The sequence below is a fragment of the Canis lupus genome, chromosome 3 (assembly GCF_003254725.2).
Source record: "Canis lupus dingo isolate Sandy chromosome 3, ASM325472v2, whole genome shotgun sequence".
Lineage (NCBI taxonomy): Eukaryota > Metazoa > Chordata > Mammalia > Carnivora > Canidae > Canis > Canis lupus.
Genome location: NC_064245.1, coordinates 87,749,221 through 87,764,724, shown reverse-complemented (window position 1 = coordinate 87,764,724; position 15,504 = coordinate 87,749,221). Strand labels below are relative to the sequence as shown.

General features: G+C 44.0%; 1 long non-coding RNA gene across 2 annotated transcripts in view; it reads left to right on the top strand.

The window, feature by feature from the left end:
* Positions 1–14,360, top strand: part of LOC112653747 (uncharacterized) — a 28,299-nt gene extending 13,939 nt beyond the window's left edge. Inside the window, exons 2-5 of one of the 2 annotated variants that reach the window (XR_007409992.1) lie at positions 7,037–7,472; positions 11,743–11,922; positions 13,238–13,484; positions 14,092–14,360. This is a non-coding gene — a long non-coding RNA (uncharacterized LOC112653747). The remainder of the gene's footprint in view (positions 1–7,036; positions 7,473–11,742; positions 11,923–13,237; positions 13,485–14,091) is intronic. The other variant, XR_003132478.3, reaches the window with a different exon arrangement.
* The last annotated feature ends 1,144 nt before the right edge of the window (positions 14,361–15,504 follow it).

Sequence of the window (15,504 nt, the reverse complement as noted above, 5' to 3'; positions counted from 1 at the left end):
ACACAGGTATCTTTAAAGAGACAGAGACTCCACACCAACCACCCGTGTTCACACCACTCTCCCAACAACAGCTGTCACCTGTCCCCTCTGAGCTGCAATGTTCTCACTTCTGAACCTTCCCATAGGACTCTTGTGATAACATACACGAAAGCAAAATGTGAAAAGTATAAAGCGCTTGCTGTATTGAGAAGTTTTAATACTGAGCAGTTTGAAGCATTTTAATTATTAAAACAGTCAATTGACATGCTGAGGCATAAATATTTCTAGAATACAAATTTGAAAAAAAAATTAAAAATTAAAAATTTAATGAAAAATTAAAAATTTTTGAATTAAAAATTAATTTCAAAAACAAATTTGAAAATCTGAAAATGACTTTCAGTTTGACGAATTTTCGAATATTTAATGTGGGAAATATCACGGACATGTCAGAGAATACACAAAAGGAAATTCGTATGATAAAATGTAAAATTGAAAATTAGGAACCTTTCCAGAATTTATACTTGAAGCCCAACGAGTCATGCTACAAATATCTTTTAAAATTAGCAACAGTTTCTAGCAGTCTCTTTAAAGGTAAAGGTTTCTTCACAATAACTTTTATGGAAATTTTCACTTTGCTTAAGCTGATAAAGACTCAGATCAGATAGAAAAAGTATCTCTAGAGAAAGAAAATCAAATTACATGCATTATAAACTTTAGACTTGCAGACGGCAGATCAAATCTGGCTTGTCTACAACAATTACAAATCATGGAGTTGAATTTTGAATTATCAAAGTTTGACTTTAGTATCTCCTTAAAGTATTGCTTTAAAAAGAAAAGAAAGAAACAAAGAAAGAAATATCCACAAGAAATGATTCTGCAAAATACGACTTGTCAATCTCTGAATGCCAGACTCCATCCTGATTTTATCCAACAAATCTTCCTAGATTGTGATGCTTGCAGAAGAACTAATATCATTTGCATTGTCCAGGGTAGGTTTTCTTTTAGATGCAAAAGCGGCGACTTTAATGTGAAAGAGAAACAAAGAGTTTTTCTTATCATAACTCCAGTAACAACTGGTGACGAAAAAGCAAATGATTATTTAGTGAGAACTTCTAGCCATGGTCTAGAATATCAGAAAGTAAAGCTGAATTTAAGAATGTGTGTTGCTAGGGGATTACTGCCTCACCTCTGTTTTATTTTTATTTTGTCATAATTAATAATCCCACACGATTGCCTATTCTCTCTCCTCTTAAAATCTTCCTTTGCCACTTGCCATCACGTGAGATTGTCCTACCCCAAGAGTGTTGGTGAAACAGACCATCGTCTTCCTAGGGCTCCCTCTCTTGTTGTCTCTTTGTTTAAAGCATCTACCACCATAGGAAAAAATAAAATCTACGTGAGGATATTAGAAAGCTTTGAAATCTGTGCTCCCAGTTCCCGCTGAGCAGACATGCCTGGTTCCCACTTCCTCTGGTGCCCGGCTCCTCTCTTCAACCCTCCAACCCCAGGGTTGGCAGCAGCTTCCCACGACTGCAATTCTCGAGGTTCCCCTGTCTTCTGGTTGCACTTCCTAACGCTTTCATGACTACATGTAATAGACTCCTTTTATTAAATTAGCTAGCATGGCTTCTGCTGGCAGGTCAAATCCTCTCCAATAAGGGAGGATACGCTGGTGATTCTTTCTTCATCAAAGGTCTCAAACAAGGTCATTAAACTACAAGGTAGCAACATTTTCCATAGCTCCAGTTCTGGCGAAAGAGCCACTGCAAATTTCAGAAAAACTCTAAGAAGAAAGTCAGCGAGGGGCGGGTGGGGAGGGGGGGTTTACTTTCAGGAAGATCAAAAGACCCACAACTGGAGCTTCAAATTTCCCTTTGGGATGTGCTGGTATCAAAGAATTGCTTAGTTAACCAAACTCTCCAATAACCTCTCACTCTGTGATGTGTACGGTTTTATTTTCTTAATTTCATGTAATGTGATAAGAAAAGTAGTTCCAGGCTTCACTTCCATCCCTAGAATGGGAGAGCATGGTTTCTAAATTCTTCCTACATAGCAGTTCTGGAGAACCCTCCATATTTAGATGGGGAGCTAGGAAAATATGTCATTATTTAGGGAGCATTCGAGTTAGGCTTTCCCCAAAACCTGTCTTGGAGCTTCTCTGTTGAAGTCTACAGCAATTCAATCCATTTGTACCTCAGTTCCAGGTCCCTAGTACAGTCTATGATGGTTTCTTCTTGCCATACCCCATATCTAACCCATCAGCAAGTCCTCTCAACAAGATTTCTCACATCCCTTCTGTCCCAGCATAATCCAAGCCACCATCATCTCCTGCCTGGAAAATTGCAATAAACTCCAAAGCGGTCACTCTGCTTTATTTCTTACACTCCTATAACCTCTTCTTAACATAGCAGCTAGAAAGACCCTTCAACAGTATTACTCCTATTTGAAATCCTCAGGTAGTTCCCCAACATGCTCAGAGCAAAACCAAAGTCTTTATTATAAGATCCAGCATTTCCTACATAATCTGGACTCCCCTCTCCTTTCTGTCCTTACCTCCTACTCACTCTCCCTCTTTCTAATTCCATTACAGCAGCGTGGGTACCTTCACCGATCCTCAAACATGCAAGTAAGCACCACTCTCCCATAATTATTACCAGAACACTTCCAAAAAAAAAAAAAAAAGCATCAAGATATAAAGAAATATAATTATTCATTAGAACTTAAAGTTATATGGAGAGAAAATTTCCAAATGTTCTTGATAGCTCTCTATCCCCAGCTTTGGAAAAGCTCAAACGCCTATAAAAAGTGGTCGCTGCTGGGTACAAGTGTTTCAAGCCTTCTGTCCAAGCTTTGCCTTCTGTGCCCTGGTCAGGACCCTGGTGCTTTATCTCAGTCTCTCTAAGTTTTATCTCCTCTGCTTTCATGACTCACTCCAGCTTGAGTTCAGCTCTGTGTGTCTGAATCTCAACTTGGCTTCTAGGTGTGTCTTTCATATTTCCCCTTGCTCCATAATTTGCTTCCTGAGGGCAGATCACACTCCCACCCCCATGCCCAATTCCAGCCATGTACATAACATGGCTAGGAGTCCAGACCCCCACTTTTTGAATGGAGATGACTATGCCATTGAATAGCCAAAATAAAGAGAACAAAAACAAAACAAAACAAAACAAAACAAAACAAAAACGGAAGGAAGGAAAATGAAAAGAGAAGATGCAAGAACGAAAAGAGAATAACAACAGAGGGAGAGAAGGAGGATGAAACACAGCAAAGACCTAGGAGACCTGCCTTTTTATGCCTGTAAGGCTACAGTTCCCAAATTCTAAAGCAACAAATTTGTGATACTAAATGTACTTTTCTTTATTATTCCATTAAACAATAGGCAAGGGTAGGTATGATAACAACCATAGTTTTAAAGTAGTGAGAGACAGGGGAGCCCAGGTGGCTTAGTCAGTAGAGCATGTGACTCTTCATCTCAGGGTTGTGAGTTCAAGCTCCACGTTGGGTATGGAGCCCACTTTAAAAAAAAAAAAAAAAAGCAAAATAATGAGAGACAAAGTATTTCAGAACCTCAATAGCTGTAATGTAACGTGAAAATAGCTGTGATTTCTACAGATGATAAGGTCATATTAATGTTAATATGTAATAATAGTGTTATATTAATATTAGATGACACGGTCTGCTAACATGGTAGATGGATGTTGCCTAAATTCAAAATGAAAAACTGGTTTTAGTCAGAGATCAGTGAGATTAAAGACACAATATTATTGCCATCCAAGTTCCTACTACCTCAGTAGGCTATTCAAGAATCCTTTGGGAGTCCACAGACCCCATAATCAGAGCCCCTATGAAAAATATATAAACCAAGGAATGAAAGAAAATTGCTTCTGTATGTCTCACACTGAAACTAATTGGAAAAAAATGTCAATGAGGATATTTGTTTCAAGAGTTTCCTTTATGGTCCTATACCCAACATTCCAAAACTTCACTCTTCCCTAAAAAGAAAAGCAAGACAACTTTGCTACTGATGGACAACTCAGTTCAGTTACTTTGAGGCTACAAGGCTAAACTATGGTCAGTTACAGATTACACAGCACTTGTCATTTTGAGTGGTTTGGGTTTGATTCTTACTTGCTTGCTATAATCTGTGAAATGGGAACAAGACACCTGCCTCAGGGTACTTGCTGCTCCTGATACATAGTAAATGAATCCTCAACAAAGGTCAGTTCCCCTTCCTTTTCATTCCCTGAACATCAGTGAGATTTGAACCCCCATGAGATCTCTGGACCACCCAAGTTTCTAACAACATTTATGCCCCCTAGTCAGAGGATGAAAATGTGAGAACTGATTGAAGTAGATCCATCTTTAGGACTTAAAAAATATTAAAGCATAAGGCTTTAGCGATCTCAGATAGCACCAGACATTTAATTCCTAAATGCTGACATTTTATCTTATTGGAGAAGTGAATTTTTATAGGGTTCATTTTTTTTCTGAATAGAAAATTATGTTTGAATTTTTAATATGAATTACTTATATCCAAAGAGATCTTTAAAAATGCTGACAAGAGATTCTAGAAACACTTAAATTCCAAGGCTGAACCCATTCCAGCATGCATTAAAATAATGGTGGAAAGAGATGAACTGGGAGGACCACTTTCTTCTGTCTGGAATTGTGCACAATCCTTTTGAAGTCAGGAGTGGGGAATAAGCTCAGGGGCTTTAGGATAATTCTCAATTTGGCAAGGGAATTTCCTTGAGGCAGGAAACACTAGCCCAAACTGTATTAATGTATTTATGAAAGTAGTTACATCATTGCGGTTTGGGGAATGATTTTAAAGCTTAGCAAAATGTGAAATTAATTTTTGATTTCCTTGTTCCAGATTCCTCTTCAAATCCCTGCTCTGTTCATTGTTTTAAAAAATATCTGCACTTCCTTTCATTGGAAGCACATTCTTTTTATTCCCCAAATATTTGCTGTTTGCTCGAATTTAAATTAATTCTTTCAAGTGTTTTGCAAGTCCCCCACCCCCGTGTGTCAGACACTGTGTCAAGAACTTGGAATACAAAGTGGATTAAGAGATGGTCATTCCCATCAGTGGATTTAATCATGCAGATGGCCCGCCTCAGAATGAATTGCAATGGGTCCCTGGATATGTCAAAGAGATAACGGCGCTCCCATGTTTATTGCAGCATTATTCATAGTAGCCAAGACATGGAAACAACCAAAGTATCTGTCAACAGATGAGAGGATAAAGATGTCTCTGTGTGTATATACATATATATACACACACACAGACATGTACATAAAATGGAATGTTAGTCATGAGGAAGAAAATCCTGTCATTTGCAAATCATAGATGGAACTTGAGGGCATTATGCTAAGTGAGAGAAGCCAGAGAAAGACAAACACTGTATTTTATCACTTAAATGTGGAATCTAAAAAAGCCAAATTTATAAAATCAGAGAGTAGAATGGTGGTACCAGAGATTGGGGTTTAGGGAGATTGGGGAGTGGTCAGACACTTGCAAGGGTACCAGTTTACAAGCAGTAGGTAAGTCAGTCCTGGGGATCTAATTCAGAGATAGTGATTGTCATTGATGATTCTGCATTATAAACCTCAAAGCTGCTAAGAGACTAGATCTTGATAGTTCTCATCACCAAAAAAGGGTCAATTATGTGCCAGAAGTAGCTAATGCTACAGTGGTAAGATCTGCGATATATAAACGTATCAAATCAACCCGCTGTATTCCTTTAACCTACATGTTACGCACATACCTAAATGTTGTATGCCAATTATATCTCACTAAATATAATTATTAACAGAAGTGTTTACCTAAAAAAAAAAAAAAGAGAGAGAGAGATCCATGGACTGGTGAATGGATAAAGAAAATGTGATATATATATATATATATATATATATATCACACACACACACACAATGAAATATTATGCAGCCTTAAAAAGAAGAAAATCCTATCACATGTTACAACATAGATGACCCTTGAGGGCATGATGCTAAGTGAAATAAGCCAGTCACAAAATCACAAATACTGCATGATTCCCCTCTTATAAAGTATCCAAACCAGGCAAAATGATAGAAACAAAGAGAAAGATGGTTGCAGAGGCTTCAGGAAGGGAAAATGGGGAGTAGTTGTTCATCGGGTAGAGAGAGAGCTTCTCTCCTGCGGGGAGGGAGGGACCTGTGGACCTGCTGCACAAGGGTGTGCATGTATGTGGTTCATGATCTTGTACTGCACACCTGGAAATTGTTGGGTGATTTCATGCGGTGTTTATTTCCTGCTACAATAAAAAAGAAGTCATTGCAATTGAGAAGGCTGCACTGCTAGAGAAGGGCTGAGGATACAGGCTGGGGTGTCGGCCCCATGGAGGGAGCAGGAGGTGCTATCCAGGAGGTCAATCAGGGAGGGCTTCCCACGGGACGAACACTTAGGATGGACCGCGACTGATCAGTAGAAGATTGCCAGGCATGAAGATGGGAAGGGGACAGGCCCAGGCGAAGTGAAAAATGCAGGAAGCAGTGAGGACCTTGGGGCCCCTATCAGGGGTTCCAGAGGGCAGGTACAGAGTGCCAGGTGCTGCTAAAGAGGGGGTCTGCTGAGTTGGATAAGAGGCAGGTGTGGGGCCAGGTGCACAGGGCAGAGACATTCTAATTGAAAATATTATGGACGAGAGAGCTCACCCCTGGTGTCTTAGCTCAGACTGCGGAAACAGAATACCACAGAGCAGGGGGCTCGCACAACAGGCATTTATTTTTCATGGTTCCAGGGACTGGGAAGTCTAAGATCAAGGTGTTCCAGAGGTTGGGCGCCTGCTGTACACACACGGCAGAGAGAACCGGGTTCTGTTTCTCTCTTCCTCCTCTTTGAAGGACACTAATACCATCATGAGGGCCCCATCCTCAGGACCTCATCGACGGCTAAGCTACCTCCCAAAGGCCCTGCCTCCAAATGCATCACACTGGAGGGCAGGGCTTCAACATATAAATTTGTGGGGCGGAGGGACACGGACATTCAACCTGTAACTCTCGGCTTCACCAACAGCAGGGAGCTGATGCGGTAAATCTACAGGCAAGACCACAAACCACACACTGCAGAAGAGCAGCAGAGCATCGCTCCCAGGTCTGTGACCCAGACACTGCAGGACCCGAAGGGCACCGGAGATACCAGTGTTGCACAGCACTTAGGAGCTAGGGCTCCAGATTCTTCTGCCTGAGGGAGGGCTCAGTCCTGGCTCCCTGGCCTTGAGAAATTCGTGGAATGCCTCGGACCCTCAGGTTCCTCCTCTCTGACATGGGGATGAAAATAATTCTACCTACCTCGTAAGGAATCTTGGAAGACCTAAATAAGAAATGCTCAGCCCAGTGCCTGGTGGAAAATAGACACTCAGTAATCATCACTGTGGTTGCTTTTATTATTATCTAACCCATAAATTACAAGCCACTCAAGGAAAACCACTCAAGGAGGTGATTTTGACCTTGTAAGTATGAGAGATACTTGGTACCAATCAGGTTTTCAAAGCTCTCAATGAAGAAAACCCAAACACCGCATTAGAGCACACACATCCCCAAACAAACTTCTGAGCAGGAAAATGAAGTCAACCCCCCCTCGTGTGAGCTGCCTCAATAAAGTGCTTATTTGTATAAATGTTCACACAGTTAGGCTAACAGACGTGAAGGAAAAACATCCACTAAAATGTTAAGACAAAACACAAGGTAAGTGTCACCACTGTTTAGAGCTTTTAAATATTTAGTAGTTCATCCAGTTCATTTTCGTTTGTTTTTTTAACTGGCACAATTTTATTTTCCCCTCCTTCCATAAAACATATCCAAGAAATGCATTATCCAAAGTAATTTCATTACCGGAAGAATATTCATTAAGATGTTTGTGAAGTCCCGTGGTTTTTATATAATTTGCACTTGGTTCAACACCTTCCAGGACTAATGTGTCTCCAATTTCAGAGCAGTAAACATCCCCAAACCCATTCTGACCCGTGTTTCTTTTGGATGCGTAATGCTCCTCGATGGGCAAGAGGTCTATTGTCCCAGCCCAATCTGAGATCCAGACAAGCTGGGCTCACCCAACCCGTGCTCAAAAACCAATCCCACCTCCCCCCAATGCTTCGGGGCCAAATCATAAGGTGAAGACAGAGTTTAGGATAAAGAGGAACAAGAGTTTCATTGCTTTGCTGGGCAAAGGAGGCTCCCATAGGCTCTGGCCTTGGAAAAACTGCAAGCCCCCCTCTCGGTCCCCCTGCCTCCAGCCTCCTCCCCCTAGGAAGAGACTAGGGGGTTTTATAGGGAAATACGGGATCTAGCTTGTTTGGACAGGAATTGTGTACTTGTGGGATCCCCGTGTGGCTCAGTGGTTTAGCGCCTGCCTTCCACCCAGGGCGTGATCCTGGAGACCCAGGATCGAGTCCCACGTCGGGCTCCCTGCATGGAGCCTGCTTCTCCCTCTGCCTGTGTCTCTGCCTCTCTCTCTGCATCTCTCATGAATAAATAAATCTTTTTTTTTTTTAAAAGGAATTGTGTAACTTGCCACCTGCTTCCTTTGTCTTGTCTTCAGGGTGGTACCTAGCTCCTGAAACAAAAGGCTGAGAAGGGAGGAGGGGAGGCTTGCAGAAGAGAGGAAAAGAAAGAAAGAAAGAAAGAAGAAAGAAAGAAAGAAAGAAAGAAAGAAAGAAAGAAAGAAAGAAAGAAAGAAAGAAGAAGAAAGAAAGAAAGAAAGAAGAAAGAAAGAAAGAAGAAGAAAGAAAGAAAGAAAGAAAGAAAGAAAGAAAGAAAGAAAGAAAGAAAGAAAGAAAGAAAGAAAAAAAAAAGAAGACAGGAAAATAATTACTTTAGAATTGAGCTTCCCTGAAGCATGAGTGATTTTTGTTTATGTTTTTAAGTGATTCCATTTCCCCACTTTCACGCCTTCCCTTTCTTTTTTATAAGATTTTATTTATTCATTCATGGGAGGCAGAGGCAGAGGCAGAAGCAGGCTCCCTGCGGGGAACTCGATCCCAGGACCCCGAGATCATGACCTGAACCAAAGGCAGACGCTCAACCACTGAGCCACCCAGGTGCCCCCGAGCCTTCCATCTCTATGGGAGGGGGTGTCCTACTTGTCCGGCAGATTTCTACAGGCCAGGGGCATCATCGGGGGATTTTTACTATGGAAGGCTTGTACTTGTTTTTCACAATTACCCGAACTCTAAAGGTAGATAGACTGTGTTTGCAGACATAAGGCACACACCAAACGATGACCTTTAGCAGCACGTACACTCCTGGGGCCAATAACAAAAGGGTTTGAACAAAACAAACAAAAAATGCCCAAGAAGATGGATTTAAGTCCATCTGAGATCCATGAGAAAAGACCTGAGAGCCAGTCAGTGAGACCTGTGCCCATTCCCTCCAAAGGAGAAGTTTGGTGACTTAGAGATTGTTGCAACCAGGTGCCCTGTTGCCAATTTTTTTCTGCACTACTCTCAAAGCAGCAAGAGATATTTGTATGTGTACAGTAGGATGTATTTGCAATGGCACAGATATCCTCTTGCTTGGCCAACATAAAATCTAAGGCCACAAGATTCTGAATTGCTTTTATGAGGATAATGGATTTTTCTGACCCTACACATCACCACTTGGGATTGGGAAAACCTCAGTAGTAGGTCGGTGTCCATTACGGACTTGGGAAAAATTCTTTACTGGATGTATGAATGGGTCATGGCCATCCAGAATAGACTCTGCCCTTGGAAGGCAAATCACTCAACGACCTGTGTAGATGAGCCAAGGTCTGAGCAATGTGAACTAGGACATTATCTCTCCATCCCACAGGGAAGGCCAGTATAAGGCAAAGCATAAATAACATTGCACACTCATTTTTCTTTTTTCTTAAATATGTATCTCGAATCTCCTAAGGGTTGAATTTCCCTTTGGGATTGGTCATCTGACTTAATATTTGGTGTAGGACACTTAAGTATGGTGCACCCAAGGTGTAATTCCTGACAATTTGAGGGATATTTGACAATATCCCAACTGTTGAGGGACAGTTTGGGTTATCAAGAGAACACTCTAAGGTCCTTTTCACTTCTCTTCCAACTGTTAATATGGGCCCTCTTCTTTCTAAGTCTTGAGTAGCACCTTAGTGGCCAGCCTTAAAAGGGTACAGTCGTGCTTCCAGTTGAGGTGGTTTTCTGAGAAAAACAAACTCATGAATAGTTAAGAACTGATTCAACTATCAAACATTCTGCCTTAGTTTCATTTTCTGAACCTAATGCATATCCTCTCCCCTATCTTGGAGAGCTAGGAATGGTCTACCATACGGAATTTCACAAGGGCTTCATTGGAGCCCACCTCTGGGACCACCCCAATGCAGAGAAGGGCAATTGGTAGGACCTGATCCCATTTCAGGGGTGTTTCCTGGCATGGTTTTGCAACTGTCCTTCTTAAAGTAGGATTCATTTTCCCTATTTTTCCCGTAGACTGGGGTCTCCATGGTGCATGTAATTTCCATTTCATACCCAAGGCCTTCTTCCCTTGTTGAGTTGCTCCTGCAATGAAAGAGGGTCCATTATCACTCCGGAGAGAAGGAGAGTCCATACCTGGGTATTATGTCCTAGAGGGCTATCAATTCAGCCTTTCATGCTGATGTGCCCAAGGGAAGTGCTCTTGCTCCCATAACTCGCTAGCCACTCCTCACAGCATATCCTGCTCAGCACTGTCCGTGATCAAGAAAGCGACTGCCATCGGTGAACAAGCTCCAATCAGCCTGTGCCAATCGCTGGTCAGATAAATCAAGCCCACTGGAGTAGACAGTTTCAAACTTCCAAACAATTACGAAAGACAGAGACTCATTTGAAGGAGAAAGCAGCAGACTGTCCAGATTTGAAGAGCTCTCGGTGACATCTGGGTGATCCGAAAGAGGGGCTTGCTCTTTTCCCATTTGGCCTGTAGCCAACCGATAGCCCCTCCCCTCTTTTGCTCTTATAAAACTGATACTTGGGGAGGCACATATATAACATTGGGCTGAACTAATGCGAATTTTTGAAGCCCTGAGGGGACACAGTCCAACAATGCTGGGTGATAACCCCCCATCTCTGGGTCTTGCCATTCAAAACTGAACACAATTGAGACTTGTCTTCAAAAGGAATACGAAGGAAGGCATCCACCTTTTATTTTTTTAAAGATTCCATTTATTTATTCATGAGAGACACACACACAGAGAGAGAGAGAGACAGAGACACAGGCAGAGGGAGAAGCAGGCTCCATGCAGGGAGCCCGATGGGGGACTCAATCCCAGGACTCCAGGATCACACAGTGTCTGAGCCGAAGGCAGACACTCAACCACTGAGCCACCCAGACACGCCAAGAAAGCATCCATCTCTGAAGTCCAACACTGTAAACCATCCACAGTCTCCTGGCATAGCCAGAAGTCAATAGGAGTATATGGTGTGAATCCTGTAGGATGGATATCCTGTACTATCTCGTGGATAAGCCCTTAAATCTTAAATGAAGTGATACTCCTCCGAATGGGGCCTCCTCACTGGTAGAATGGGAGTGGTACAGGGAGACTGACGGGGATGAATCAGTCCACGTTGTGAAAACCGATTGAGAATCTGTTTCATGGCTTCTATTGTTTCCTACTTTAAAGGAAACTCTAACACAAGGCCATTTAGCTCTTTCTTTTAACAAAACTACTGTTGGGGTGGCTGACTGGGCTTGCCCAGATATCCCATCTGCCTAAACAGTGGTACTCACTTGTTCTAGATCTCAGGTGGTCCTCGACCTTCTTCCTTTGTCTTCTTCACTCAGCAGCAGTAGCTGGAGCCATAAGGCATTTTCACATGGAACTTAGAGCCACCATTGGCATTTCTCAGCTGAGAAAAGTTATTTGAGCAGCTAATTTGCATACAAGATCTTGCCCCAAAAGAGGAATTGGATAGTCAGGTATGTATTAAAAAAAAGCTATGACCCAACTTCTGTTCACCTAAATTTATATTCCAGTGGTTTTAACAGAGAGCTGGCCAGCGACATCTGCCACAGACAAGGTCAAGGGCTTAATGAAGCCAGTTTACTATTTATTACCAAGTAGCTTACTCTGGTATCCACCAAGATGTTCACTAACCAGGACCCCATTTGCTATTGCACCAGGGCTTCTGTAGGGCCATGCTTGTGGAGGCCATTGACCTGGTTGGAAGCCCCAGGTCCCTTCATCCACTATCCTTGTCCCATCCTTCACTTTGAGTGACCATCTGTTTCCCAGACCTTTCAGCCTGGCCTTCCATTTCCAGTCTAGAAAACTTCGGGCAACCTCACTTCCAACGCCCTTCTTCTTTATAATTGGTCTTTGCTCAACCTGAGATGTCCTGACTTGCCCTTTGTGTTGATGTCTCCTTTACCAGGTGTCAGAAGCAAAACCTGAATCAGCTTCGCCTGTTGTTCTTCCTCAGCATTCTAAGTCTTGTAAGCAATCTGCACCAAATGGGCCAAACTCAGAGTCACGGCACCCTCCACTTTAATAGCTTTTGCCTGGTGTCAGGAGCACTCTGCCTAATGAAGGACATATTGATCAGCTATGTATTCTCAAGGGCCTTGGTGTCTAAATTGGTGTGTTCAGCTATTTTTTTTTCCCTAGGGTCATCTTAACATGAAGGGTTTTGAGATTTCCAATTTAATGAATCCAAGGTAGAAAATGGACTATAGGTCCAATAATAAGCAGCCAGCTGGACTTGTCCATTCACTCCAACAGGCAGTTGGCACACCAAAAATTGCCTTACCCCTACATCAGGTGGGCCCCATCTGAATTGGGTGCCCTGTTGGGTCTTTAATGGGGAGACCCATTCCCATTTGTAGAGTCATAACTTGGGGGTCTCTCTTATTGATTGCACCCTCCCTTCCACTCCTTGACCTTGCAACAAAGGACAGAGATGTTCCAGAGAAACAGTATTTTTTTTTTATGATTTTATTTATTTGAGAAAGCACAAGAGAGTGAAATAGCAGAAGGAGGGCAGAGGGAGAAACAGACTCCCAGCTGAGCAGGGAGCCCTAAGACCCTGAGGTCATGACCTAAGCCAAAGGCAGATGCTTAACTGACCAAGCCACCCAGGAGTCCCCAGAGAAACAGTCTCAAACCTAGTATTTTTTCTCCCTGTGGCAGAGGTAGGGCTGCTCGGGGTGATGGTACAGAGGCCTGACCACAATTTGGATTAAAAGGGTTCATTACACTCAAAGTCAACATGTCTTCATTTGCTTTGTCTTCCAGGGTTCAAGAATCATCAAACAGTGGAGATTGCTTCTCCCAAACTATAAGCAAGATTCAGTACACGCACCGGGGGACTTTCCCAATTATGGCAGAGGAATCTCAATGCTCTCCTTTCACTATGTTCCTTCTTTCTTGAAAGACATTCCCTGTGACTCAGCATCTGGGCAGCCACAAGGCCTAGAACAGGGAGGTCCTCGAGGTCAAACAGACGTCAGCAGGTGCCTCCCAGGGGCTCCTCCAAGTCCTGGTTAGTTTCCCACCAGAGGTCAAACTGGGAAACCATCCACCCCACTGGGAAACCATATGCCCCACTGGGAAACCCAACCACCAGCAATCTGGCCTCCACAGCGCGTTTTCCACCCTAGGCCGTGCCCAAGGGAGAGCTGGCGCAGAAACCACCCTGGGAGCCTCTGCTCAAGCTACAGAGTCTCGATGGGGGATCGTGCACAGGGTCCCTTGGTGGTCGCCAAACTTTGCTCCAGAGCCAAAACAGACTCAAAGACAGTTTGGGATAAAGAGGAACAAAGAGCTTTGTTATTTTGCCAGGCAAAGGAGGCTGCAGCCCACTCTGGCCTTCAAAGCTCTGCAAGCCCTTCCCCCTCAAGAAGGGGCTGGGGGTCGGGGGGCGGGGGGTGCTTTATGGGAAAATACAGATCTAGCTGGTTTTGACAGGAATTGTGCACTTGCTGCCAGCCTCTTTTGTCATGTCTTTAGGATGGTATCAGGTTCCTGAAACAAAAGGCTAAGAAGGGAGGCGGGGAGGTTTGCAGAAGAGAGAAAAGAGGTTACTTAACGGAGCTTCGTGAAGCCTTAGTGCAGCCATTTTGATTTCTGTTCAATTTTACATTTTTAAGTGTTTTCAAAACCAGATACACTGAGAAGCTGCTCCCAACATGGGCATCCTGAGGACGGCCTCATCCCTCCACACTCCCTACTAGGAGATACCAGAGCAGAAGGAGGCTTTACGAATCCCTTTGGCCAAAGAGAAGTGGGAGTGCAGACAGAGGAAGTGATGGCCCAAAGGCACACAACCTCTGCGGAGGCCCGGATGACTCCCCGCCACCCACCCTCTCTATGCTGCAACTCTATCACCAGCACCTTTTCCCCAGCAATAAAGCAAAAATGCCTCTTTATATCCCTTTTTTTTTTCTTTTTTTTAAAGACCTTATTTATTCATGAGAGACAGAGAAAGAGGCTGACACAGGCAGAGGGAAGAGCAGGCTTCATGCAGGGAGCCCGATGTGGGACCCGATCCCAGGTCTCCAGGATCACGCCCTGGGCTGAAGGCAGGTGCTAAACCTCTGAACCACCCGGGGATCCCTACATCCCCCGTTCCTCCCAAAATCAGACAGCACGTTACACGAGGTTGGGGATAAACCAGGGTGGTAGAGGGGGTAAGCCCTGAGCTGCCATGCAGGCCAGCCTTTGGGGGCAGCATTCGAGGGCGGTTGACCACCCAGGCTCCCCAACCTATCATCCCACTCCCTGAATTCCTAACCTCTGGCCTAGTCTCCTCGTTCTTGAGAACAAGAGTGTGATACCAGTTTCTTGATGGAAATGGCGTATGGTTTTAAGACAATGCTGCATATCAAACATCATCACGCAGGCCGACGTGAGTGTTATCGACCATACCCAGGGAAGGGCTGCTGGGGGCAGGAGAGGTAGCGGCCAGGGTAGTAGTTGTGGCGATGCTAGTACCCATCACAACGGTGGAGACAGCAGCAGTAGCCACGGTCCCAGAAGAGATGGTGGCCATAGCAGTAGCAACAGTCAGAGCAGGAACAAAAATGTTGTTCTTAGCAGGGCTGACGGCTCTCGGGAGCTCCAGCCAAAGGAGAGGGGGTGAAGCGAGAAGACCTGCATACCATGGCTCGTACAGAGCACACATCCCTGCCCACGAATGGACGGGGGTAGAGGCACCAAGGTAATACCAACTGGGTACAAAAGCCACTCACAACAGAACGTGTGCCCTCTGCGGGGGGCGGTGAAGAAAGCTCACCGTCACAGGCCTGCTGCTGGGGCACTCTGCCGAATTAGCCATTTCCAGAAGTCCACCGAACTTCTGATTTACAAACTTCCTTTCCAGTGTCTGGTGTGAGACGTTGCTCAGGACTTCAAAACAGATGCACTTCCAGGGTACGGAAGTGAGGCAAGCCAGGCCCACCCGGTGCGCCTTTCTAAGACACCGTTAGCTGGAACCCAGCGGGTAGCTACTGGGCTAAGAGGGCTGCAAGCGGGCGTTAGCAGAAGGGGAGACGGGGAAGGAA